General features: G+C 38.5%; 1 long non-coding RNA gene across 1 annotated transcript; it reads right to left on the reverse strand.

Annotated features, from left to right (window-relative positions):
- Positions 1–2,789: 2,789 nt before the first annotated feature.
- Positions 2,790–5,929, reverse strand: LOC137246754 (uncharacterized). Its single transcript, XR_010951688.1, has 4 exons — positions 5,824–5,929; positions 5,583–5,768; positions 3,800–3,911; positions 2,790–3,655 (listed from the first exon to the last, which is right to left on the reverse strand). It is a non-coding gene; the product is annotated as an uncharacterized lncRNA (long non-coding RNA).
- Between the last annotated feature and the right edge of the window lie 6,035 nt (positions 5,930–11,964).

Here is an 11,964-nt window from a genome sequence, read left to right on the forward strand (position 1 = left end):
TATACCCCGGCGAAGATAACCGAGTACGTGTGGTCGACCTCGTTACCGATAAGGGTCAAGTCCGACGACCTTTGGTCAAACTGATCCTTCTTCCCACGGAGGATATCGATTGCCAGAGGACCAAGAGCTCCTCCTAACAATCCCTCCGTTCCTCCCTACTTTCGAAATATCCAAAGCCATCCCACTCACTCGTTTTTCCATAACGAGTATACCAGAAAAGCCTTTACGCAGACCCTCGGTCTGCCACAGAAAACAAAGGCACTCGGCCCATATTCTTTTTAAATTTTCAAAATTTCAAAACCCAGCTGTCCTTCACCCGGAACGAGGCCAACCAACAATCCTAATGCAGATCCCCCAACTGTCCCAAAACACTTATTTTTGAATTTTCAAAAATTAAACCCCAAATTCACTCGCTCCCCAGAGCGAGGACACCAGAACCCTAACGCAGATCCATGATCTGCCACATAATGCATCTGCACTCGGCCAACAGCATTTATGAAAATTTATCCCATCACCCAAAATCTTTAGATAACTGAACAAAAAAAAAACCCTTAATGTGCAACTACCCATGTAGGTTGCACCTAACCAGCTACGTGCTTATTTTCGAGAAGGTGTTTTCTTTTGCCGCAAACGCAGAGATTAGAATTTGAGTTTTTTTTCGTGGGGTTCTCTTCTCGTATCATTTCTGTATTGTCATCTGCTGGATTGAATTTAAAAGCACTTAATGTAGAAAACTTGACGAACTATTTCATTACGCCTCTGTGAAATTGGCATAAAACTCATTATTAAATCAGTAAGATAGCCAGAAATATTCAGAAAGCTGAATTGAAAATGATTCAAAACTTTCGATCATCTACAGTAACCACAGTAGATTCAAGTATGATTCCACCATGTGTGATTGGAAAACTTTCTCTATTCAGTTTTTTTTTTTTTTGAACATTGCGAGGAGTCATATCAAAAAATTGTTCATGAGTAGCCGAAATGACTTCGTTTCGTTTATTAACGTTGATTATCGTAACGAAATGATATCGTATCGTTGGTTAAGCATGCCTGACGCAAACATACTCATGAACCAGTGCGCATGGCGGCTTGTGCCTTGGCATTGTTAAGGTAAGAGCCTCCGGCTGTGATAAATTTGAAAGTGTGGCATTTTTGCAAAGCGTGAATATGATCGCATCGAAATTTGCCTGTAAATTGTAGTGAGCAGCCATGCCAGCGCATTTGGTGAAACCATTCAGTATACGTTGATAGCCATTATCTGAGCATTTGTCGAACATTAAGCTTAAAGCACTTAGTGAAGCACCCCAGAGCATATTGGATACTTCTAAATCATAGGCTGAGCCCTACACATCCGGGCCAACCCCACGTCGCAACAGCATCTTCCACAAATAATTCTCACGTACCATATCTGTTTGTTCATCTGGCATGATGTTTTCCTCGTTTTTAATGGCTTGAAAAATAATTGATAGCCTCTCCTGATCAAAATCATGGCCACCATTTAGGCCACGTAAGTTTTTGGCGAAGTCCTCATATGTCATTGGCACATGCAGGCATTTTGCATTCGAGTTATATTGATCCATAATTAACATGATGGTGACATAAGCCAAACTGAAGGCTGCATCTGTGTTGGCAAAGGTCTCAGTGTTTGGTTTATGCCAAAGATCAGCAAAGTGCTCAAGTACAAGGAAAATTAACGGCGCCCGGCAAACGGAACGTCTCTAAGTACGAACGCAGCGCCTGATCCACTCTCAAACCAGCAAAATCAAATGAATCCACAAAATTCTTCAAAACCTTTGAATCAACAATCTTTTTCTTCGATGTATATTCACCAATCATTTTTTTTTATCAAGCCCCGGATTCTCACGCAAAAACAAGGCATGGGATCGAGTTGCGAGCTCAACATACCATGCTCTTGCAAGTATTGTATCCCCTTATCGGGTCGTTGATTAAACAGTTCCGTACCTTGTGTGAGCACACGCTTTTTCTCTTTTGTATTTTGGAGATACTCGCGCGCTAGGCCTGCATTGGCTACACCACCGCCAGCGCCTAGGCGTAAACATGAAACACACTATTAAAGAATTTGGATATGTTTTCCACAACCGATTTATTATCATCATTGATGCCATCGACTATAGTGCTCTCCAGCTCAGAGTTATGACGTGAATGATGCGTGGAACTAGTTACACCTGTGGCCGAACTGCCACAAACTTCATTATCAACATTCGTTGTGGCAAGACAATTATCTTCGATACTCTCAATAACCGAAGTCAAAGTGTCCAAAGCGATTATGTGTGTACTATAGACCGCCTTTGTAGCAGAGTGTATTTGAAGAGTAAGCTTACTAGACCTTCAACCAAGTCGGTACAATACAAATGGCAATTGTAATTGAAATACACTTTCGAAACAAAACCTGCTCAATGTTCGGCCTGAGTGCGTCGAAAACCGGTTGGCCGATCGAAAGAGAGGCCGGTTGTCCCGTTGATGACAACCGCTAAGCCGCGAAAAAGTCCTCTGGTGTTAAGGAGGGGAAAGGCCACACATACAACCACCCCCACATATACGTGCATGGGTGCTAACAACCTGCACACACACGTGCATGTGTATGAAACGCATGCATGTGCATGCATGCACACAAATGCGGCGTGAGTGTGGGTGGCTGGAAATATTATTAAAACGTTAGAGAGGGGCGCCGTCAATCAGGTAAAAGTTAGGCATTGGGCCTAAACAATAACAAACATAAAATAACATTTTTTTATCTAATAATATATTGGGTAATATGAACAAAAGAGTTTACTAATGGAATTCAATATTTGGACGCTTTAAGAGCTTATTAAATTCATTAAATGTATACTTTCAATAAGGGCCAATACCGCGCCGTCGAAATTATAGTTCCTCATGTTCGTACGAACCAAAAATTTAATGTTGTTACAAAAAAAAAATTTTTAAATTAGAAGGAATCATTCGCAAATCTACGCCTTTTCCATTTTGAATTCAGAAAACGTCAATTGAATTTCAGAATAGGTAATTGGATTTCAGAATTTGTCATTTGGATTTAAGAATAGTTATTTGGATTTCAGAGAACTATAATTGGATTTCATAATAGGCAATTACCTATTCTGAAATCAAATTAACATATTCTGAAATCCAGAAAACTATTCTTAATCCAAATGACAAATTCTGAAATTCAATTAACTATTCTGAAAGGTGTAGTTGACCGATGAATTTGTACCTATTAATTTGGCAATGAGTGTATGTCGTAGACCAATTTTTTGTTCGTACCAACATAAGGAATTACAATTTCGACGGCGCGGTATAGCCTGCTTACTTAAATATAATTTATAACAATTTTTCATGAGGACGATATGTGATATGTGATCACAGGTGGTGCACTGACGTACAGACCAATTTATTCTGTCGTCTGGCTGGATTTGTGTTACTCGACTTTCTGTAGAAGGATACTGTTTATGTGAAAACACATGTCATCTCCGACAGAACGTGGCAGCTTATTTAGCAGCCAGTCAAAAGTCGATAATGCCTGGGCGTATGAGGATTTCTTACGATCCTCCAAAAACTCCTCTTGCTTTTTTAAAATTTATTGAAGCGCCCCCACTTCTGGACTTTGAGATAACGTAGACGGTTTCGAACGCTTTGGATTCTGTAAATACAAAATGGTAGGTCTGTTTATATATTTTATTTATTTATATTTATAGAACGTCATGCTGTTTGTGCATATTGCCAGACATCAACGCAGAATGTGATGCTGTGGCAAATGCGCAATACTGCTGTCGATATTACTCACATAGTCGTATTGGGAATCGTTGTCATTAATTTGCGTGCTGTTCACGTCGTCTGAGGGATCTAAGAAATATTGGCTTGATTCCTCACTGAAATTCGATGAAGATGTAAATGTCCTGCAAGAGAGTACATGTACAATGTTAACATATTTGAAGTATACACACAGAATTCAGGACAATGGATCAAACTTCGAAAAAATTGTTATCAAAATTTGAATTTTTTTAATCCGAATTTCAAAAAATTTTTCGAATATGCAGTTTTGGAATGTGCAAGTTAGAAGTTTCCCCGAATTTTTAGAACTTTTTTTGTCGAGAGTGTTAGTTATTTTCATCCAGGCCTGCATAATAACGTTATTTTCATAAAAAAAATAAAAATATTTCATTTTTTATTCGATATTCAAAAGTTTCATTTCGTTGATATCAAAGAAAAAAAAAATGATTTTAGAGTTTGAGTATGTTTTTCCATACAAAAATTGCTCAAAAATTCTAATTTTTTGATTTTGTTTCTCAAGCCAACGAAACGAATTTAGAAAAAATTTTGTTTTTGATTTCGTTGTCGAAGAAAAATTTTTTGTATATTTCGTTGTGCAGCCTTGTTTTCTTCCATACAACTCATGCACAAAAAGTAATTTTTCAAATCTATCGCAAGATTCACCATGTTTCTACGAGATTTTCAGTTATCTCGATCCCTACACCACCCAAAGGAATTTGGTTTTCCATGAATTAAATTGTCACCCAGTCTCAAACTACGTGCTGAGTTTCAAGACTCTAAGTCATCGGGAAGTTAGTTAAAAATAAAATAAAAAAATAAATGTAAGGCGCGATAACCTCCGACGAGATCTAAGGCCGAGCTTCTCTTCCAATTTGCGTCGTGCTCCTCTTGATTTTCCCTGCAAATTGGCCGGACGGAACCTACATATTTTATGCCGACTCCGAACGGCATCTGCAAAGCAGATGAGTTTTCACTGAGAGCTTCTCATGGCAGAAATACACCCGGAGTGCTTGCCAAACACTGCCGAGGGGCGACCCCGCTTAGAAAAATTTTCTTCTAATTGAAAAATCTTATTTCTAAAATTTTGATGTTGCTTTGCCCGGGAGTTGAACCCAGGGCATACGGTGTGATAGGCGGAGCACGCTACCATCACACCACGGTGGCCGCCAGTTAGTTAAAAATGGATTGCAAAATTATCTTCGTTTTTCTGATACGTTTGGCAAGAATGCCATTTCCCCGGCAAACTCCCAATTTCCTCTGAAAATTTAGGCTCATCCAAAGCAGTGCCGCCGCTACTGCCACTCTTTTGCCGCTTGGATGCTCTGGCGTGGTAGCGATAGCTTTCATTCAATTTCATTTCTGTCGAAAGTTATATCCAAAAAACCGAAAAATGGACCCGGAGCGCTCCGAAACCGGGGGTGAGATCCATAGTATTTTTGCGCAGAACACCTTTTTGCATTGGCGGCATTCGGCCGCGCTTATAAAAAATTACGTTGGGTGGGTCCAACACGGGTTTGGATACCAAAACTATATCCGCGCAAAACACTTTTACCCACAGGTTTTCTTGTGGGTACTACAAAATCATCAAAACAACAACCACAGGAAAATTTTCAATTTTGTTTGCAAATATCTCCGAAACGACATAAAATTTTGAATTTCCGCCTTCGGATTCGTGATCCTGGGTGCAAAGCGCGTCTTTTGACTCCTCTCCCGATATTTTTGGACGAGTTATAGCAGTTGTGAGCTAAAGTAAACAATTACCACAAATATACATACAAAAAGTTTTATTAACATACCTTCTTTCACAAGGGAGCTACTTAAGTGGACCCAGGCTTGATCCACTGCATTTTTGTTGCAATGCAATGGATCAGAAGTATCCCATATCCTGGGCCACTCTTTCACTTCCCTTATCAGAGCCCGTTTCTCCTCCGCCGTGAAATTTAATACGCGCTTTGGTGCTGCAGCAATATTTATTTCCATTTCTGAAATAAAATAATAATTATTTATTGCAGAAAAATTAAAAAACCATGTGCTTACCTAATTTTTCCAGTTGTTTACCTTTTTTTCTTCAAGAAATATATGGCACTTGACATATTTCTTGCGGAAACCGGTGTTGCCGTATGTAAATTTGATGAAAAAATAATAGTAAAGTATCGTACTAAATATCTTGTAAACTGCATACTACCTCAAGAAAATTTACCACAAGGAATTTTCTTGAGCATTTCTTGAGCGTTTTTTATATGGAATTTTTACTTTCTTGTGATCTGCGTACCACGCTTAAACTGCGTACTACCTCAAGAAAATTGACGACAAGGAAGGCATTTCTTGAGGGTTTTTTATATGGAATTTTTACTTTCTTGTGATCTGCGTACCGCTCTTTATGTGGGATTTTCGTAGAACGCTTTGTTGCATTGCTTTACTTTACAGATAAGTTCAATTTAGGGCACCACATATACCAATATATCTACACAAAGCTTAACATATATGAAGCGAGTCGAAAAGTTGAGATATTTTTAGACTATGTTGCTTTTGAAGCTTTCCATCTAAACTTGGCATTAGATGCGTCAATGTGCAAGGGTCTGAGAAAACCCTTTTTTTTCTAAGGTTTGTGAGATTTTCCAACTTCATGTCCAAAAAATAGAAAATTTGGAATAAAAAATCGCGTGATTTTTCATTCAAAATTCTCGCCTGTGTCGTTTTTCTTTTATAAAGTTAAAGTTTGTGAGGTTTTCCTATTTTATGTCCAAAAAGTGCGACGCTTTTCTTTAATAAGCTTTAAATTCCAGATGTTTTCGATTTCATGTAAAAAAAATTTAAAGCTTACAAAATCAATATGGTAAACGGAATGAAATGAATAAGCATGAGACCTGAGACTTATGACAGGATTTTGTAGCCTTTGACAGAGACATATGCCGTCTTTCAGTGAGTTTTACAGCTGCGGCTCACGCTCTATTCTCACGGGAATGCTTTGTATCATTGAGAGACTTGAGAAGCAGATGTCGTGAAATTTTCGCACACGTGAAATATTATAGGCAGATTTCGCCGCTGTTTTTCATTTAACTCATACGGCGAAAGGCTAAGCAGCGACATCCATTTTTGAAAAAGTAGGTATATTAAAGGCCGCGTTGCCAACCTAAAAAGAAGTAATTAACAAATTATCTGGCTCACAAATTGAACCAGACTTCTATCTGGATTTATCTGGATCAAATCGTTGTTGTTGCATTTACATGCAAATTTATTTATCTGGCTCCAGGATTTTGCCACCGGATGATAGCTAATAAGAGACGTCACTCGTTAATTGTAGCCATTTGCTAAATGTTTTCTTCGAAGTAGTCGCTAGTTTTTTTGGGGCGAGATGTACATAAAATGTCTTCTATACATTCGTAGGGTATTTGTGTTTACTTTTCCGACTGTATTTAATTAATTAATTAATTCTCTTTCCAAAAATCACAGTTGCACAAGGTGCCTACACGGCATGGTTAAATGGGAGACAATTAAAAATGTCCCTCTTAGAAAACATTAGGCATCAATTTTTTTTTACTTTCCAGCGCGTTACTCGCCACTCGTAGAAGACTGGTGGCTCTTATTATATTTATCCTCTTTGCTATCACTTCGATTGAATATATTCGCGTTTGTTTGTGTTTTATGGCGACTATTCACACGAAAAAGCAGTTGTACGCGTTTAAATAGCAAACAATGACAAAAAAGGTTATAAAACCAATTGAGTGGAAACTCGCAAACAATGTAACGAATACCTTCAAATGTTTTCGTTTGTTTAATTTCAACAACGAAAAAAATCGACAACCGTACCGACCGGTTTTTCGCGAATAACTTTAAAAAGATTAAAAAATATATATAGTTTCCGCTAAAGGATTCTGAATCTTGACGAAAATACGCGTCTTTGGGTACCTTCGACAAGTTCGACGTGAATTTCAGGTGCAACACTTAGTTATAATATTACCAAATTTCGGAATTTAAAGGCATTTTGTCATAATCTAAGAGTTTCCTGGAGATCCGAATGATAATTTTGTGATTTTTAGGACCCCCTCTTCCCCTCCAAAAAAAAAAAAAAATGGAAAATCGTGGCACACTATTCAAAATATTCCCCATTGTCTCTTCTCATTGTTTACAGAGACGGTGGAGCTCACGGACAACGAGACAAAAGAAGAGTCAGAAGGGCATGAAACGCCATATGAAGAGCTCGAGATGAACGTAGAATCTGAAGGACCATCTGCCCCCAAGAGATTCAAGCGTGGCTTCAAAGAGGTCCTAACCATGAAATTGTCATTGTTGCTGGACCGCTGTATGGTGTCCGATAGGAAGGCTACTCGTATCATTTTGGTTACAGTACAGAAGCTCTCGGAGAGGATCCCAAAGAATATAAGCAGCCCATTTCTAACTATTCCCTCGTGTCTAAGCTTTGGGCAATTGAGGGCGAGCAGTTTAATAAGAGTTATAAATGAGTAATTTTATGTGCTTGTAAGCGTATGAGTCGTGGCACAGTGGCTGACGTACCCGACCAAACGCCCGGGGTTGCGGGTTCAACTCCCACCAAGCATTCCTTTTTTTTTTTAAATTTATAAATTATTATTATTAATGGACTGTATTGAGTTTATGGGGTTTTTGATTTAATGTATTCCATTTATTGAGTTGGGTAGTTTTAGTGTTATTGGTGTATTTAAGTCATGGGACGATGCATAGCATCAGTACACCTTTATTTATTTATTTGTGTTTATTTTAAGGGATTCAGTTTATTAAGTTGGGTGGTTTTAGTGTTATTGGTGTGTTTAAGTCATGGGAGGATGCATAGCATCAGTACACCTTTTATTTATTTAATGTGGGGGCGAGCACTGGGGGCTCTGAGGCTTCGCTCTACTGAGCCACCTCATCCTCTATTTGAAGAACCCTTTAAAATGTGATTTGGAGGCGAGCACGGGACGGCTCTGAGGTATTGGCACCCCATTTTCTAGAAGAAAAACCTCTATTTATTTAATTTGGGGCGAGAGTTGGGCACTCTGAGGTTTCGCTCTAATGAGCCACCTCATCTTCTATTTGAAGAACCCCTTCAAAGTGTGATATGGAGGCGAGCACTGGGCTCTGATGTATTAGCACACCATCCGAAGAACCTCGATTTTAATTAAAAAACTCAAACTATGTCTTTAGAATATTTCACTAACCAGTTGAGAATTACAAGCACACTCAATGGCTACTGAAACAAACGAACGAAAAATGTGCATAGTTTAAGTCGCTTAAACACCTCGGAATTTTATTCTCGCGGATTTTTTTATTCCCGCGGAAAAATTCCTCCAATTCTTTTCTCCTAGGGAGAATAATAATTGGGGAATAGGAATTTCGAATTTTCGAAGTCAGCTGCTTTGTCAATTGAAATTTCGTTGCGAATTTCTTATTTTGTTTAAAAAATTTAAAACTTTAATTATTGTTGCTTGAAATTAAGAAATAAAATATAAACAATGCACAGTATTGCATTTCATGTGGTATTCACTGAAATGAGTAATGAATTGGTGCCACAGCAACATCAACAGAGGAGCATAAGAAGAAGAAGAAGACGGCGAGATAACACAAATCCGCCGGAGTTGCCTACTTCCATTCAGCAAAGCAATTTTCTGGCGAGCAAGTCAAGTTGAATTCGTCTTTCGTCACATGCCAAAACCGATTTAAGCCTTCTTAAAAAATCCTTGCGCAATTTCTGGATGGCTGCATCAAATATACCAAGAGCACTCCCGTTGCTTATGATATACTGTTCGACTTAAAATAAAGAATATTGACAAGTGAAAAAACTCGTAAGTAAAGGCAGAGAAATCTCCCTATCACTCACATTCATAATACCTACTTTTCTCCCATAACCGGTTTCCGCTTTTTCGAACATTGTTCAGAATAGGAGGAAAGGGAGAAGTGACAAAACTCACAAGGAATTTTTATTTAGAATACGAGGAATGGGAGAAGGTAAAAAAACTCGTACGGAGTTTTTGTTTAGATTTGGGCTGAAGATCTCCAGAAGCATTATACATGGAACAAATTCAAGACAAAGTTAAGATATCCCAAAAGGAGGCTGTTTGCGTGCACTGAGATGGAAAACGACTACCAGGTATCCTCAAGACAGAACAGAAATAAAGGGTTGCTGTTCTGGTATCACATGGGACTAAAGAACAAATCCTGGGCATTCCTGAAACTGACAGTAGCTCAGGGGAGGAACACGCCCTAGCAATGTACGAATGTCTAGAGGAATGGGGTCTCGCCAGCTCGGTCGTGGCTATGTGGTTCGATACAACAGCATCAAATACTGGGAGACTCAATTGAGCGTGCCATCTCCTGGAGCAGCGTGCCGACACCACGTTTTAAAAGTCTTGTTGAGAGGGGTTTTTACTGCTTGTTTAGGTGCACATCGGGACCTCAACCAGACATATTCAAGAGATTTCAAAAAGAATGAGCGGCGATTGATAAATCCAAGTTCGATGTAAGTGAGAATGTTTTGAAACTACTACCCAAAGAAGATGTAGAGAATATCAAAGAAGAACTGCAAAGATAACTAATGGAATGGCAGCCAAGAGACGACTACAAAGAGCTGTTACAGTTGGCATTGATATATGTTGGCCATCTTGACCAAAAAGATGTGCTCTCCAGGTCCAGTACAACATGTCCGATGGATGGCAAAGCTATTTACTGTCTGAAAGTACAAATTTTCCGTGATCAGTTTAAGCTGACTTCCCAAGAACAAGAGGCCCTAGAAGCACTTTGTGTTTTCATCGTTCGAGTCTACTGTAAAGCTTGGTTTAACGCCCCCAGAGCGTGTTTAGCACCAAAAAAAGACCTACAACTCATTGAAATACTAAAGAATTTACAAAGAAATATCACAAAAAGGAATTAAGAAAATGAAAAATCACCTGTGGTATCTTAGTCCTGAACTTATTGCCCTGGCATTGTTTGACCCGACAGTGCAAAACATCGTAAAGAGCCAAATTGCGAATTCTGGAAAAAGATCTTCTTGATTTCGTATAGAACGAGAACAGCTTTATAAACGATGGAATTATGGAGTTAAAATGCTTAAATTGGAATAACTATACAACGTATGAAGAAGACTTAGAATTATTTGCGCAACATGATAATGACCCCTATCTTCCCATACGCCGATCTATACCTGGTAGCATATATATAACAACTTGCTTCTGACTTTTGCTTGTCGCTAACTTTTTGTGTGGACGCCAAGTTTCGTAAATGGTGAAAATGTATTGTGCTGTAACCGCAATACACTCGTGGAAGATTTAATGGAGTGTTACGTAAATGGCCAGTCCCTTGCCGGATATAGATGTTCTACGATCCGGCGCTAGCCTGACTTTCGCAGGTGTGATATAATGATTTCGCTAGAACTCTACACGACCTGGTTATGACATAGCAGACGCTTTAGAATATCACCTCCCTAACCACTTTGTAGAAGAAGTGACATTCACCAACTGTGTTGTTTCTTTGTTATTTTATGAAAAAGTACTAAACTGCATAATTCCGAGGTATTATTCCGATTTTAATGTTGCACTCGTTAAGCGCGTTTACTTATTCCTTCCGTATGCTCGGAGCATTATTTTCCATTTAAATATTTCTGGAATCGCTGTACATATTCGGAATATTCGTACGGGGTTCGTTAGTACACCAGAATGTAAATTCAATGCAGTCTACACTGTCAAACAAGGTGCTCAAAAGAAGGTCCAGTGAAATGAAAAACGTTTGGTCTATTCACGTGACCATGTTTATCAATTTATCTGTTTAAAAACTATTTCTGTTCAGCTCATTTTTCTTTTGGAATAGAGAAATAGTTATAAGTACATAAGCCGATGACCTGATAAGCACGCCTTCGCGAATAGCCGGACTCTTTTATACACGACTCTACACAAAATTTTTTGTTCTTTGTTCTAAAGTTTATTTCATGATTTTCTGTTTCATCATAAACAAAAACGAAAAGAAAATACCTTTTTTGGTATAAAGTTTGCTTTCGTAATAGTTATAGTAACAATACTCATGGCGCTAGTGACAAACAACAATAAGGTGTTTTGTAAAAATCTAGAATAACCTAAAATATTGTCGCGAAAGTGTAAATATGAAGCTGATGCTTTTTGATATATATGTGGGCAATTTATACCAGCTCGAGATATAAGATATGAATTAGAT

This window comes from Eurosta solidaginis, chromosome 3 (assembly GCF_040869045.1).
Source record: "Eurosta solidaginis isolate ZX-2024a chromosome 3, ASM4086904v1, whole genome shotgun sequence".
Taxonomy (NCBI): Eukaryota; Metazoa; Arthropoda; class Insecta; order Diptera; family Tephritidae; genus Eurosta; species Eurosta solidaginis.